Genomic DNA, 15,156 nt, shown 5'->3' with positions numbered 1-15,156 from the left:
TCTGTATGTGTTTTGAAACTCAGAGGCTGTGCTCTGCCAAATATTTTTTTTTAAAAGTGCATGCAGAGCATGAACTGTATCAACTGTCTTAATAATGTTGCTTCCTCCCTGCTAAACAAGATCTGCACAGCACAGCACATCTTATTTCTATTATTTGGGCTGATTGCAGGTGTTGCCACCACTCACCATATCCTCAGAGGCACGTTACCAAATTCTTCCAAGCTACACAGCAACTGGATTGGACTGTCAACCCAAATTGTGTTTGCTTTTTGACAAATTTGTAGGGCAGTACAGTATCTCAGAGAGGAGGTCAGGTCTCCTGCTCTCCTGGTGCATTCACTATAGCTGCCCAAATTCCCTGCTTTTAAAAATTTGATAGAAATATCTGTGGGCTATAGGTACGTTCTTAAACCGCAAGGGTTTTTGCCTATTAATGATTTATTTCTGTACAGTCATGTTTGAAAATGGAATGCATTCAAGTTGATCATAACTTATGGCGACCCTATGAATAGGGTTTTCATGGTAAACGGTATTCAGAGGTGATTTTGCCATTGCCTTCCTCTGAGGCTGAGAGGCAGTGACTGGCCCAAGGTCACCCAGTGAGCTTCATGACTGTGTGGGGATTCAAACCCTCATCTCCCAGGTTGTAGTCCAACACTGACCTGGGGGAGGGGCAGGGAGGGTAGGAGGAGGGGGAAGGGAGGGGATTGGATGGGTGGACATTGGACAGAGGGGAAGCCCCTTTCCATTCCAAAAGGAAAACATTGTGAACAATACCATGGCTTTTCAGGGTTTCCCTCACCTTTTTCGTTCTACAGCAGGCACATGTGGCCTCCCACCCAAATTTAAACCAAAGCTGTCCCTGGCTGCATCCACACGAGACCTTTATTTCACTTTGGACAGTCATGGCTTCTCTCAAAGAATCCTGGGAAGTGTAGTTAGTGAAGGGTGCTAAGAGTTGCTAGGAGATGCCTTGTTCCCCTCACAGAGCTTCAATCAGAGCAGCTGACTGTTAAACCACTCTGGCCACTGGAGCTCTCTCAGGGGAATAGGAGTCTCGTCTCAGCACCCTTCACAAACTACACTTTCCAGGATTCTTTGGGGGAAGCCATGACTGTCTCATGTGAAATTAAAGTCTGGTGTGGGTGTGGCCCCCTGATTAGGCAAGCCAAGCAGCTGTGAACCCTGGCTTTTAGAACACTGACAGTTGGTTCTTACTGAGCATGCCTGACATTATCATTCAGTTCAATGCAAAATTTATTAAATTTAAAACAATGCCTGGTTGATTTTTAATTAATTTTTAAACTGCAGAAGATGAAGGTCAGAGTATGGGGCACAGTAACAGATGATGGGGAATTTTATATATACAGACATGTATGGCTAGTGGGGAACTCAATATACATAATCAATAAGCAAAAACATTCTTTTATAAAGCTATAAAGGTTCATAACATTTTAATAGTTTAGTAGGAAGCCAGATCTTTTTCTTCTTGCAGCTGTCTCTGACTATGCTGGTCGTTTGGAACTACTTGTACTCAAAACAATTGATAACACTGTGCTGAATATCTTGGTACCTCTAAGACATAGAGAGAATGGCAGAATAGCTAAAATGCTTAGCTCATTAGCTGGAGTGCTGTGAAAATTTACTTTCATGTGAAGCACTGAACATTGCCAAATTCATTAGAACATCAAATTCACTAGAACACGATGCAGAGAAGTACAGTACCTATGCAATGCCTATGCAAAATGCCTGTGTAATACTGTCATGTCTATGTCATTCTGATGTATTAAATCCTGATTGGTAGATGCTAAAGTCTTTGTCCTGAAAGGTATAAAAACCCCAGGCAAACAGTGCCAAGTTGCAGTTCTCCACTCACTAGGAGGGAGACTGACCAAGTGTACACTTGTCATCCAATAAAGGCCTACCTTTTTGCTGCAAGCCTCAGTACTCAGGCACTCTGTGAATATGGCTGATTTTTAATGAATTTCAACAGATTGAGATTTTGTGGCACAGGCTGTGCATTTCAATTCTGTGAACAGCCCTACCCTAGTATCAGTAAGCCCAGTCTATTATACTGACAGTTTCAAGTGTTAGGAAAAGCAGTGCTCAGCTCATGGGAAACAAACGTCAGATTTGAATGGATGGGAATTTGAACCTCCTCAACAGGCCTGTCTATACAACACAGCCAAGTCACTTCTCTTATTAGTCTGAGCAAACACTCTGAACAAGGTCCTTGGAATGTCTATATCTGTTCCACATGGTACACGTAGTAGGCTACAAAAGAAGAGGTAAAAGTTTGTTTTGTGCTCTTCAGCAGCTTGGCCTTGCAGCAGAAAGGCTGGATCAATAGCTGGTAAGGAAACTAGTTCTCACTCACATTGGCATTTACTTGTAGTCCAGTCAGTTGCCTGGTCACTTGCGTGACATAAAAACCACTGCTATGCTTTTTACAAAGAGTCAGGTCCTTATTTCATTTTAGGCCACATATGTTTAATGTAGGAATTTTTTTTGTTTTGATTGGATAACAACTTTTGTGGACCTATGTGGAAGTACAATGTATCTTCTTTGGTCTGATTACGACGAGCAGACCATTTATCATTCCCCCAGAGCTCTGAATCATAACCATGTTGACATTTTATACAGTAAGGTCTTGGCAACTTGGGAGAATGCACTTACCTTTTATTAGTACAAAAATACTGTGGAAGTGAAAAAGGTTAACATGACCTTCCTCAATGTTCTAGTCACCATGTTTCTCTCAATCTGTTTAACTCTTTAACATTTCTTAGCTACTGTTAATGCTATCAAGAATGAATATCATGGCCAAACACATACAGACCAGCTCTACCACACCACACAGATACCTAAATCTCTGGAGTCATGCAACAAGCAGAAAAAGGTTTAACATCAACATTCTGCATACAAAGGGGACTATTTCAAATGGCTCCCTTCTTGTTTACATCAGCTCCTCCCTTGAGTTTTTAAAAATATTTTTGAGTGGATTGAAAACTGATAGATCTCCACCCTCGTTCAGCAATTATTTTTTGTCAACAGCCACATTCTTGAATTGAGCAAAGTCTGAACACTGATTATCTCCCATGATATACTTCAAACATAAACAGATCTGTCCCTCTCCACCAGTGCAACTAGTGCTCTGTCAAGATCCTCTCCTCATAACTCTCTATTTGCCTTAGCAGCCTATGGGCCAGGGGTCTAAAAATGAGGTGGTTGCCATCATCTGAGGTGAACAAGGTATGATCAATTCTGATCATTGCCAGTGAGCAGGCTAAAGGAGGAAGATTTTGGTGGGGAACCTGTTCTGGTTGGTGGCCAGATTCTTGTCTCCCTGACCCCTGGTGGACCAAATTTATGCAGGAAATGTCTCGATTGTAGAGATAAAAATGCTAACATGCATAATAAAGTGGTTATGGTAAAGGCCAGATACTAACCACATTGATGGAAGAACTAGCCCTCAAATGGCTAGTTACCTATCTCCAGTTTACTCCTTTCAATTCCTAGATTCCTATAACAAGATGCACTACTAGCTTTGCATGCAGCTAGTCCAAGTAAGATGTACTGCATTTGCCCACAATAACATGCTGGAGCTTTCTGGTTCAGTTAGGCAATTTGTGACATCAAAGTGAAAAAGACAGCAGCTTCCCTTGTCCTTGCTGGCTATGCCTTCTCCACAGGGTTCTAAAAAGTATACCTCCTACAGAGAACACTTGTCTTTGTGATATTTGCACACACACTCTCTCTCACACACACTCATTCTCTCTCTCCCCCTCCAACTTAGTTGTTGCACATAGTGCTATATCCCACAGGTGATAAGCCTCAGGCCCAGGGCCTGAATACAGCCCTCCAGACCTTTCTATCTAACCCCTGAAACTCTCCCTAGGCCACATCCTCTCTTCCCAAGCCAGTTATCAATAGCCCCCTTTCACACCATCATTAAGTCTTTTGCCTGGCTTGAATTGTTCTTGAACCACAATAATACCTCTTGCTAGCCTGGCTAGAAAGGAATGTGGGCAGAAACCTGACTTTTACATGACTGGAATGTAGCCTACTGTGTAACAGTAAGAGTTGCATCCCTTGTTCCACCCATTTTTTGCTTCTGGCTCCTACAACTCGCATGCCCCCACCCCAAGGATGCTTAGGAGGGAAGGCGGCCTTTGGGCTGGAAAAGGTTCCCCACTTCTGACGTGTCATGTTAACATCTCCTGTTACATCCTCGTTGGCTAATAAAATAAGGTTTGTTATTATTAATCTTTGAGGTATTTCCATTTACGTCATCCCTCATGAATAATACTTTATTTAGAAGAGGGAACATTACCATTTCAATTGGGAAGTGCCATTGTAAGGCTAGGATGACCAAGTTCCAACTCTTGTCACAGAGATGTCCCCAAAGTTCCAAGTGATTTGCAGTCTTCAGTTTTCTTCAAACAGACGTACAGAAGTCTAGGCAGGCAAAGCAACAGGAAACACTGTAGCACTTTGAAAGACATATGCGAGAAAACATTTTATCTGTTGAACAAGACATGCATTATTGGCAACAGAAACAATTCTCTCACCTTGGGATGTATCTAGCTCAGTTAATCTATGAGATTTAATGAAATGTGGTTGGTGTGTCTATAGTAGAGTTCTTCCAACACTGATGCATTGAGTTCAATGAATTGCCTTAATGAGGTTAAATGTAGTTTGATCATCTCCACGTGAATTGCCCCAGGCTTTGTTTATATCAGTATCAGCTTCTCTCACCACTTAAACTAGGACTGCAGAAGGAATCTGGACCTCAATAACGAATGCTAACCTAGCTTATTAGACAATTGCTCCAACTTCACTCCACTATAATCCTTCTTTAAAGGAAACTAATATAGTACCTAGAGCTGGTTCGCATGCCAAGACCATGCAAACACGTGGGCTGCCAGAGAAGAGCTTGCAACCACTTTGCTCCTCCCCAGTTATTTGCTTTTGCACTGCACTAAGCTAACTCAAGGATAGATTTAGTGTGCTGTCCAAACTGGGACTTGTGATTAAATTATCTCTGCACTGTTTATACAGATTTATTTGCTTGAATGTCTGAGCACTCGGTTGGTCTGGACCACCAGCCGTCTCCCTCCCTCTCTTGCTTCCCCTTCTCCCACTCCTCCCCTTTACATGTTTGCACAGGATACATTGTTTTATTTATTATATATTGTTCGCATTTGTTTCTTTTCAGAAAAGTCAATAAAATTATTATGTTCTCTCCTCATTAACCATGAGTTGTAGCCAAGAACAAACCTTGGATGCAAGTCATGGTTAGTGAGGAGAGAGCTTAATCATGAGCCTTGGTTTAGACAACACTCTAAGCCAAACTTGGGTTAGTTTAGCAAAGCAGCAAAAAGCACCAGGCAGGAGCAAAGCTGCTGTGAGCAACTCTCTTGGAGCCCATATGTTAGCATGATCTTGCTATGCCAAGGTTTGGTTTAGTGCGTTGCGTGAATTCAGCCAGAGTGACTCTCTATGATAGGTATATTTACTTTCTGCTACGTCAACAGGAACCCCTTACTCTATGGAAGAAAGGAAAGCAACTGGAACTGATGACAGATGAAATAAATGCACCCCATCCCCTGCTTCAGACACTGGTGAACACAATGTCAAGTGTGCAAAAACCTCAACTGTATGCAGTTACTTAAAGTGTGGCCATGAAATGAACAGGTGCCCAGTGTGGTATGCATAGAGACAGACTTGTATACTGCAAAGATCTGTACTGCAGATCAGTACACAGAAAGAATCTGAACTCCTCATTTACAGAAATGTTGCTCCCACCCCCCAAGCAGTCCATGTTGAAGGAGGCTGAGCATTCTAGTGATTTTCTCTCTGCAACATTTTCCCAAATGCAACACTTTATTTCTATACCCATCTCCACTCTACCACCATCTCCACTCTACTCATGAATGACAATTATTGCCTTGTATAAGAATAAGGATGAATAAGACCATCACTGGAATAAACCTGCCCCCTACCTCTGGTGACCCCAGTTATCTGGAGTGGCAGTTTCAAATGTGTCCCTTGACCATACCTAACTTTGTCCATCAGAATTGAATGTGAGCCATCCTACACCCATATAAACAGGCCTTCACCTACGTAACTCTGGTTCCCTTCTTCAGATATAGATTGCTTTCCATCCACACTGTTAAGAGCCATGGGACATGCTATACTGAATAAGGAGAGAGAGATTTGCTTCTTTCATTAACAATTCATTTGAAGAAAAGCCTCATTTGTTGCTTGTAAATCAAGTTTCTCACGGGCTACAGCCGACCACCCACAAAAAATCTGCTGGCAGACTGTTTTTCTGGACCAATAAGAACCTAAACAGCTGACAAGAATAAGACAAGAGCCAAGAATTCAACAACAAACAAAGAAAATATGGAGAGGTGAAAAAAGGATGCAAGAAAGGATGCTTCCTGATAACATGGAGACATTCAGGTCCAATTTGCCTGAAGTTTGTTCTTAAAAGTCCCCAAACAGAAAGAAAACACAGGGATATAGGATGGAAAATACTATTGGGAGTTGATGTTGGAAGTATGCTAATACTACTAATTGGGGGTGGGGAGGCTTCTAACCTACGTTGCCCAAGGACCAAATGTTGTAAAGTAAGAGGCAGAGCATGCAGAAATACCCCAGACCAGCACTGCTGTGTATAACAATATCCTGGTAGCCTGCTCAGGAACGGCTACAAAAATAGGCATCATACTTAAAAGAAAACCTCTCTGGAAGTTAGCACTAAGCATGGTCTCCTGAGCCTGATGACATGGCAAGTTTAGAGCAATTTGGAAATGAGGAAATTCATCTTAGTCTAACAAGGAACTCTTATAGTCTTCTGCCATAACAAAACCTATTACTGCTCCTTGCCCCTCATGTACTGAAAACAATTCACTTTACAGGGTTTTTTCCTCCCCGATTCCCCTTCCAATTAATTTTGTCCTCCCTTTCCCCAGAAGTGTCCCCCCAAATACATTTTCCCCCTACAGTCCTCCGCAAAGAGAAATTCCAATTTTTCACCTCATGTTGCCAGTGTGCAACCCCTTCCAATTGGCACCCTGGGCTCCTTCTGGGAGAAAAGGTGGGATATAAATAAATAATAAATAAATCATATGCATGTTTTAAAATGCCTCTGTTCTCTCAGCTGCAGCTCCAGCTTATAAAAATGTAAAGCACAGGTTTCAGTTTTAGAAGTGGCCAGGTGCTGCAAAATCAACAGCTACCAGCCATATTGAGCCAGCCCACATCCACTGCCATGATAAACAGCAAAGCTGCCATATTCAGACATCATCTGTAGTGACAATGACCTCCACAACCTCCTTTTTGCGTGCCTGTGCTTCTGTGAGCCTAAAAAGATATATTTTGATTAGGTCCTACACACATGCAGCAATGAGAAAGCCCAGTTCATTTGGGTCATGCACATGCACAACCACTGATTTTTACCATACATACAAAAATTCTTTTTTTAAAAAGCTGTAGTTTGGCACTTACTATATACTATATGAAGCTGCCGCTGTGTCTATTTTTCACCAAATGGACAGAAGCTTATCCAAGCATACTATCAATGGTTTATTTTGCTTAGAGTTGTATGAAATTGTGGGGTACAGCTTTTTAACGCTCACGTATTGCCAAAACACCAATACAAGCATCTCTTATCAGTGTCACAATCAGTTTTTCTGTGTCAGTTTGGAGTGCCTCCCTCACTCCCAATTTAGTTACCAGCACTAGTTCCAAGAGCCCTTGAGGTACCAACAATAAGAGTACAAACAATTCCGGGATTCATAACTTTTGAACTCATATAGTATTCTGTTTGGCTTAGATCTTACTTATCAAAAACCTCCACACATCTTTATGTGCTGCAAGAAAATACACAAGCTGCTAGACACAGCATAAAGTATGGGAACAGAAACACAGATAAAACTATAGCATGCATGCAGAAATAGAAGCTATTGCTTCTGTAGTAACTACTCCAAGAAAAAAGGTAAGCCACCAGGTTGCTCAATAACCAGTTAAATTCAGGACTGGAAAAATTCCAGGTGCCAGGTCTCCTAAAAATAAAATGCTTATACCTAGGAATGAGACAATTTTTAATTCTCTTTACTTTTATGTATATGAAGCCTGAAAGTAAATTAAGGGCTTTGTTGATCCACACTGTGACCATATTCATCTGACAATATTAGTTTCAGTATCAAAATATTTGCTTGTGTGTGTATGCATATTCATGGCTTTTCAGTTCACTTTATATTAGTTCTCAACTTTGGACTTTCCAACTTACAGATACAAGCAAGGCTTTCATCCAACAGTAATGAGAAATGATGGCTTAATTGATAACTCATGGTTGGAATCAGTCTAATTATAAGTTCATGAATGTTTTGGGAAAAGTTTTGAGGGCAACAAGATGTCTGTTGAAGTCACACAGCAAACACCTGAAGTCCTGTTAAAATGTTAGGCCCGAAAGACTCATGTTATTTTTATATAACCCCAGATTATGTCACAGTGCAAGGAGCATACAAGAGGGCAAGTTTTTTGTTTATTTAACCTACAGGATATTGGCAATTTCAACTTTACCAGTCTAGTGCATTATATCCAGCAGCACGTGATTAAGAAAAATATAAAGAGGCACTTAAACATGCCTTTAATCCTAGTCAATTGTGTTTATACAACAACCACTCTGTAACTACAAGCAATTCATGGTGCTTAGAGTACCAACATCCATTCTAGCTGACTAGAGGTAACAACTGCTTCTCTTTAGGTTTTCCACATCAGATTCAGGTACATATTCCCCAGACTAGCAGCCCCACAAACACCAGCCAAGCCCCATTACACTCCTATCACCAGCCACATTCCACTATAGAGGGTGAGCAGTCATTTCTCTGTTCACTCTGGACAACACAAAGGCTAGTCAGAAGGAAAGGTGGGAGAGCATATAGCAAGGATGCCACTATGTATTTATTTATTCCAGTAGTCACACCATATTAACAGGGCTTAAGTAAGCAGGCACTGGAAAGCAGTCTTTGTATCATGCCTGAATATATATATACATACATAACATCATTCAGACCATGGTATTCCCAATCTCTATGTATGGATGTGAAAGTTGGGACAGTGAAAAAAGCAGGTAAGAGAAAAATCAACTCATTTGAAATGCGGTGTTGGAGGAGAGCATTGCAGATACCATGGACCGCGAAAAAGACCAATAATTGGGTGTTAGAACAATTAAACCAGAACTATCACTAGAAGCTAAAATGATGAAACTGAGGTTATCACACTTTGGGCACATCATGAGAAGACATGATTCACTTGAAAAGACAATGATGCTGGGAAAAACAGAAGGGAGCAGAAAATGAGGAAGGCCAAACAAGAGATAAAGGAAGCCACAGACTTGAATTTACAAGATCTGAACAGGGTGGTTTATAACAGACGCTATTGGAAGTTGCTGATTCATAGGGTCGCCTTAAGTCAAAATCAACTTGAAAGCATATAACACACATGCGCGCGCACACACACACACACACAGAGGTATGCACATGGAAATTCAAAGATTTAAGTGTTCCATGGAAAAGCCCCCTTAGGAATCAAGCTTTTATGTTTTTCCAGCTATAAGAATAGACAACAAGCCCATCTCCCACAACTGGCATATCACCCAAGCTGGATCTTCAGTTTAGCCCTCCATAGTTTATACTTGTACACTGCCCTCTAAAATTATCCCATTATCTACAGTGCCCTTTAAAAATTTCCCATTATCAGCCATGGCATCGCTGAAGCCACAACAGAGCAACATGCTCCTATTCCCTTAAGGTACTGGCTGTCAACTGGTGGGTCACAATGTGACATTGGGTTGTGACCCAACTTCAGATGGGATGCGGAAGGTGCACAAGCAGCATTTTCTTGTGACTTTGGATTTTATTTTAAAAAGTGAAGGAGGTGCAACAGAAATATAGAGGTGGAGAGAAAGAAGAAAGCAGGAGGTAGAAACTGATAAAGACAACAAAAGATGGACATACACAAATTGTTTTAGAAGTGGATCCAGTGCAGCAGGTTGGGGTTAAAATGGTGAGTCTAGAAGGTGCAAAGAATGAATACACTAGTTTCAAAGGTCTTTCCTCCACATAATTTTACCACCAACTACTACATTTCTAGAACAAGCTTTGCCAGGACTCAAGCCTATCTGGGAGCTGTTCTAAATTTTATTTTCTTCCATTTATATTCCACTTTTACTCCAAGGAAGCATATATTTTCTCTTCTCCCAACAACCCCTTTTCATCTTCACAACCCAACCTCCCACATGGCATGTTAAGTCTGAGAACTGGTGACTGGCCTAGAGTCACCCAGTGTGCTTCAGGGCTGAGTGGGAATTTGAATCTGGGGCTCTGAAACCTATTCAGACACTGTAACCCCTGCACCACACTCTCTCACACAGACCCCAGAATTAACTCCAGATGTGGATACACTGTGGCTCTTTGATGGAGACAAGCGCTCTGCTTATTTTTGTATTACTTTTACATCCCACCTTTCCTCCAAGGAGCTCACAGTGGCATACAAACATGGTTGTCCCCCTTCCCATTCTATCCTCACAACAACCCTGTGAGGTAGGTTAGTCTGAAAGACAGTGAATGGCCCAAGGTCACCTAGCGAGCTTCATGGCTATGCAGGGATTTGAACCCTGGCCTCCCAGGTCCAAATCTGGCACTCTAACCACTGCACTATACTGGCTCTATGCTTATGCTAACCCCCCCTCTCCTCTTTGTCATACGTTTCACAAATTCATCCCTTGTAAATGGGAGGGAGAGAAGGAAAGGAAAGGAGAATGGCAAAGCGGTCAGTGCATGTCAGACTACGACCTGGCAGACGCGGGTTCAAATCCCCCACTTAGCCATAAAGTTCCCTGGGTGATCTTGGGCCAATCACTGTCTCTCAGCCTAACCTACCTACCTCACAGGGCTGCAGGGAGGATAAAATGGAGGAGGTATGTGAAACACGTAAGCCACCTTGAGCTCCTCTCGGAGAAAAGGTGGGATATAAATGCAACAATAAATACAAAAAAAGGAGAAGAACAGAAGAGGATTCGGGCTCAAATGAAGCTCTGCAGGTGATGAGACCTCCCCTACTCCTCAGCCCGCCGCCAAAGATACTCCTCCAGCCTTCCTCCCACAGCAGCCGCTCGCTCCCTTCAGCAACCCACAGCCCTCCCCCAAAACAGCCACACAAATGCTAACACCGTCCTCTTCCGCAGGCCACAGAAATTGGTCGGGCATCGCCCACGAGCTGAGCTCTCTCTCCGCCCGGCCCTTCTTACCTCTGGCCTCGCTTCAGGCAGCAGCTCAAGAGGGAAGGAAAAAAAACACCAGCCTGCGCAGGCGCACTTTATACCATTCTATCCCCCACGCCTCCCCGGGGGTGTTGTTCTTTACTCACCAATCTCCCGGCTTAGCCTATAAATATAGACACACACAGCAGACTCGCCTCTGAAGAGCCTCCGCCGCGGCCGCGAAAAAGACCTGAGGCGCATGCGTGGTGAGGTCTGAACCCGCTGCGGGCACGCACGAGACTTACGCGCAGGAGCAAAACTTTGGCGCGTGCCTTCGTTCGCTCGCTCCCTCCCCCCCGGTGCATGCGCGAGTTTTCTTTCTCCTCACACCAGCCGCAGTAGCGTTCGTTCTTTTTGCTTCTTCCCGCCTTTTCTCCCTTCCCTCATACTTGGCGACGGCCAACAGGGCGGGATTAATGCTTTTTTTTTTTTAAAGTAACTCGACAGCCCGCTGCGTTGATGTTGTGTTAAAGGCGTGATGACGGCTGCTAAAACTATCCGTTCATGTGTTGTTAGCATCATATAACTATAATTCTTGTATTTTTAACTACTCGGATGAATCTCAGTTGGACCTCCTTTGCTTTAGTTCTGTGCCTTGTTAGGGCTATGTTGACCTAAAAAGGCGGTGTGCAATCTGGAATGTTTAACAACAATTATATGAAGCTTAATTGTCAAAGCCTCTTTAAGTGGTTTAGTTGGTAAATAAAATATTGTCAACACATAATAAGTTAGAAGTATACAAACCCAATTAAGATTGAATTGCACTCCCCAGTTCCCTCGCTGGCCAAAAGCCAGCATGGATAAAAATGTCTCTTTTCAAACTCTTCTACTACACCTATAAGGCCAGAAATATCGTGGAGCATCTGTGAAGTTAACATTCTTATTTTTTTAAATTAGAAAATGCCACACATTACAGTATACAGAAAACATAAATAATTAAGGGGGAAAACAAAACATACCACAATTCTGTGCAATATGATACATAAGAGGAGGCAGGAAAAATATTTAACCACAACTTAAATAATTTCAGCTTAAGGTACGTCTGGGGGGAATGGGGGTAAATAATATTGCTTTTAAAAATAATCTTGCAAAGCATCAAGAGCACCAAATAAATAAGTACTTTGTTGTGTTTGTCAGGCTATATAAGACACAAAGTGCCACAGCGAAGGCTGTTGAATCAGCACCACCTCTATCCATCTGCAACTGGTGAGTCAATTTCTCTGAGATATCTATCAACAGTGTTTTCTTATTGATTTGATATGTTGAGGCATCTTTCTATCCTTGGGTCATTACTAGGCATGCCGCAGTCAGCAAATAAGTGATTCTTTATAAGGGAAGCCATAATTTTGATCAATGAACAAAGACAATAAACACAATCTGGGATCTCAATAAACTTCTTGACCTAATTAAGCTGATCTCTTTGACAACTAAAGTTGCAATCCAGTGCATGTCTACTCAGGAGGAAGTCCCATTGAACCCAATAGAGCTAACTTCTGAGTAGACATGTATTGGATTGCAGCCTAAGTCCCCAAACCCTGCACATATTTACATTCCCACATCCTGTGGAAATAAGTACCCTTTCCCTGCAGCCCCGCCAACAAAAGGAAGATCCTGACTGAAACATGTGGGACAATCAAACCAGGGTTACGTACCTGGGGAGCTGTTTTAAAGAATTCTCTTGAATGTTGGCACAGACAGAAAGGAAGGGGCAAGTTGACCAAATTAGAGAACTTAAACCATTTGAGAAGCTTGTTTTAAAATCCCAGGACAGTTATAACGGCTTGGTATCTAAGCTCTATTTTCAACTACTAAATGTACAATTTTCATTCATGGGAACCCTTTGAGCAGCATGGGAATCACAAATAAAGGCTATAGCTCAACATTTTTTGGGTTGCTCATTGCTTGCTGTTCTCTAATATGTAAATTTAGACATTTTTACAATAGTCCAGATTTTATCAAACCATCTGTAAATGATGATGTGCTATTTCCTCTGAATTTTTGTTGCTGTTGTTCATATTTTAGTGGTGGTGAGGTTTGCCACCCAATATTAAATGACCAGTCATATCTCTGATTCTTGCTTTAAAAAAATGATGATCCTTCCTTCCTTAATAAAACACCTGAAATTAATTATAAAGCACCTTGTACCTGTCCTTGCTAAATTATTGTCTCTAATTGGAGCAAGAGAAATGTGCTATGCTATATTGGTATTGCATTTTGCTCCTCCATCTCTGAACCTGACATTCTGTTGACACTGGGCTGTTTAATGTGGCAGTGTATCTCCAGAAAAAAAAGGTGGGGGTTGCACCAAATTCTAAGCCTCTCAACTGGCATATTTGGAGTATAGGACTGTGTGCTAATTCTGAATTGTAGTAGTGATGGATGCCAGTGGGTAGTGGTTAGAATGCTGAACCTATCTCTCAAGGATGGTGTTAAGATAAAATTGAGGGGAAGGACTGTACATGGATGCCTTCCTGAATTCCCTAGAGGAAAAGTGGGTGAAAAACAAAGCAAGCAACAAAACGAACAAACCCCTTGTCTCTAATAGTCAGTGTACCCAATAACAGGCATTTGGACCAAGCTGTATCATGTGTACTGCTGAAATCTGCAATGACAACCCTCAGGAACTGTTGCTTTTACAAATTGAATTTATGACAGTAATACTCAATTTTTCTGTTCCTGTTAAGCGCTTAAGAAATATTGTGCAAGAAAGTTTGCCACAGCATATATTTCTTGTTTGTTGTTTCGTAAGTGAAGTTTTACATGCCAAGCTGAGAACCTTGCTAACTTCAGATAAGATCTTTCTAGTCTTCCCTCCCTCTATTTGGCTTTGGCTTTCTGTTTACAGTTGGATAAGCAATTACTGCATTACAGATCAGTAACCATAAATCCATGAGTGGTCTGGTCAATAAAGCTCTGATTATTATTCTATTATAAAACTGTGTATATTGTAGACAGCCTTATAAACAGTTATTACATTTTTGGCAAAGAAAAATAGTTTCCCCTTGAAAAGTTATTGTTAATATTTCATTTCATTCATTCATTGGCGATCACTTGTGGCCGAGTAAGATTGTCTTACAAGAGAAGGTCTTTAACAGTGGGTTCGTAAGTGACTGTGGAGGCCAATTCTGGATCCACGCAGCCTCCCATGGTGAGGACATAGGTTTCCAGATGGAAGATGGTCGCAATGAGGATTTGTTTGACATGCCATCCGCTTAGCTCATTTGTCCCGTTTGCCCTGTATTCGTGCTTCTTCGAAGTCCATAGCACCTTTGATATTTGTTAATATTGCTTTGTAAGAAAAAGACATTAAAACATAGTCATAGGATTGTGCTGGGCTTTACTTTCCTCCTCCTAGAGAGGAGGGATCCAATTCAGGATGGGAAAACAGCATAGAGGAAGGGTTAACCCTTCTCTCCCCAACTGCCATGCTCTTGGTTTGAATCCCTCCAGATTCTAACCATGGATCTCCTGGTTCATCCAGCTGGGCCTTTAGAAGTTCAGCTAGGATTTGGGACACAAGTTTTCAATTGTCTAATAGAGAATATGTGAGCAAATGAATTAGGATAGAAAGGGATGCATGATGCATTATATAAGAAGAACAGGCAGAGATCTAAGAGGTGTAGCCTTTTCCAGGATGGAGATACAGTGCTCCAGGATGGAGATATAGTGCATGTTAATCAGCTGTTAAAAGCATAATAGCCTTACCAATAAAAGGATAGTAATCTTAAGAGAGCTGAAGGAAGAGGAATAAAAGATTATGTCTTTCAGTGTGGGTTTGTGAGAGAGTCACAGAGGGAGACATTATTGCTGGGCTGAGGATGTCTCAT

At 41.8% G+C, this 15,156-nt stretch overlaps 1 protein-coding gene across 7 annotated transcripts in view; it reads right to left on the bottom strand.

Annotated features, from left to right (window-relative positions):
• The window catches only part of TBC1D24 (TBC1 domain family member 24), a 34,767-nt gene extending 23,099 nt beyond the window's left edge, over positions 1–11,668 (bottom strand). For 3 of the 7 annotated variants that reach the window (XM_061599236.1, XM_061599232.1, XM_061599238.1), the window contains exons 1-2: positions 11,318–11,419; positions 4,331–4,455 (exon numbers count right to left, since the gene is read on the bottom strand). The gene's annotated coding sequence lies outside the window, so the exon portion shown is untranslated. The other 4 variants (XM_061599233.1, XM_061599234.1, XM_061599235.1 and 1 more) reach the window with 4 other exon arrangements.
• Positions 11,669–15,156: the final 3,488 nt, after the last annotated feature.

Source organism: Rhineura floridana, chromosome 17 (genome assembly GCF_030035675.1).
Source record: "Rhineura floridana isolate rRhiFlo1 chromosome 17, rRhiFlo1.hap2, whole genome shotgun sequence".
NCBI lineage: Eukaryota > Metazoa > Chordata > Lepidosauria > Squamata > Rhineuridae > Rhineura > Rhineura floridana.
This window is presented reverse-complemented; position numbering and strand designations above follow the sequence as displayed.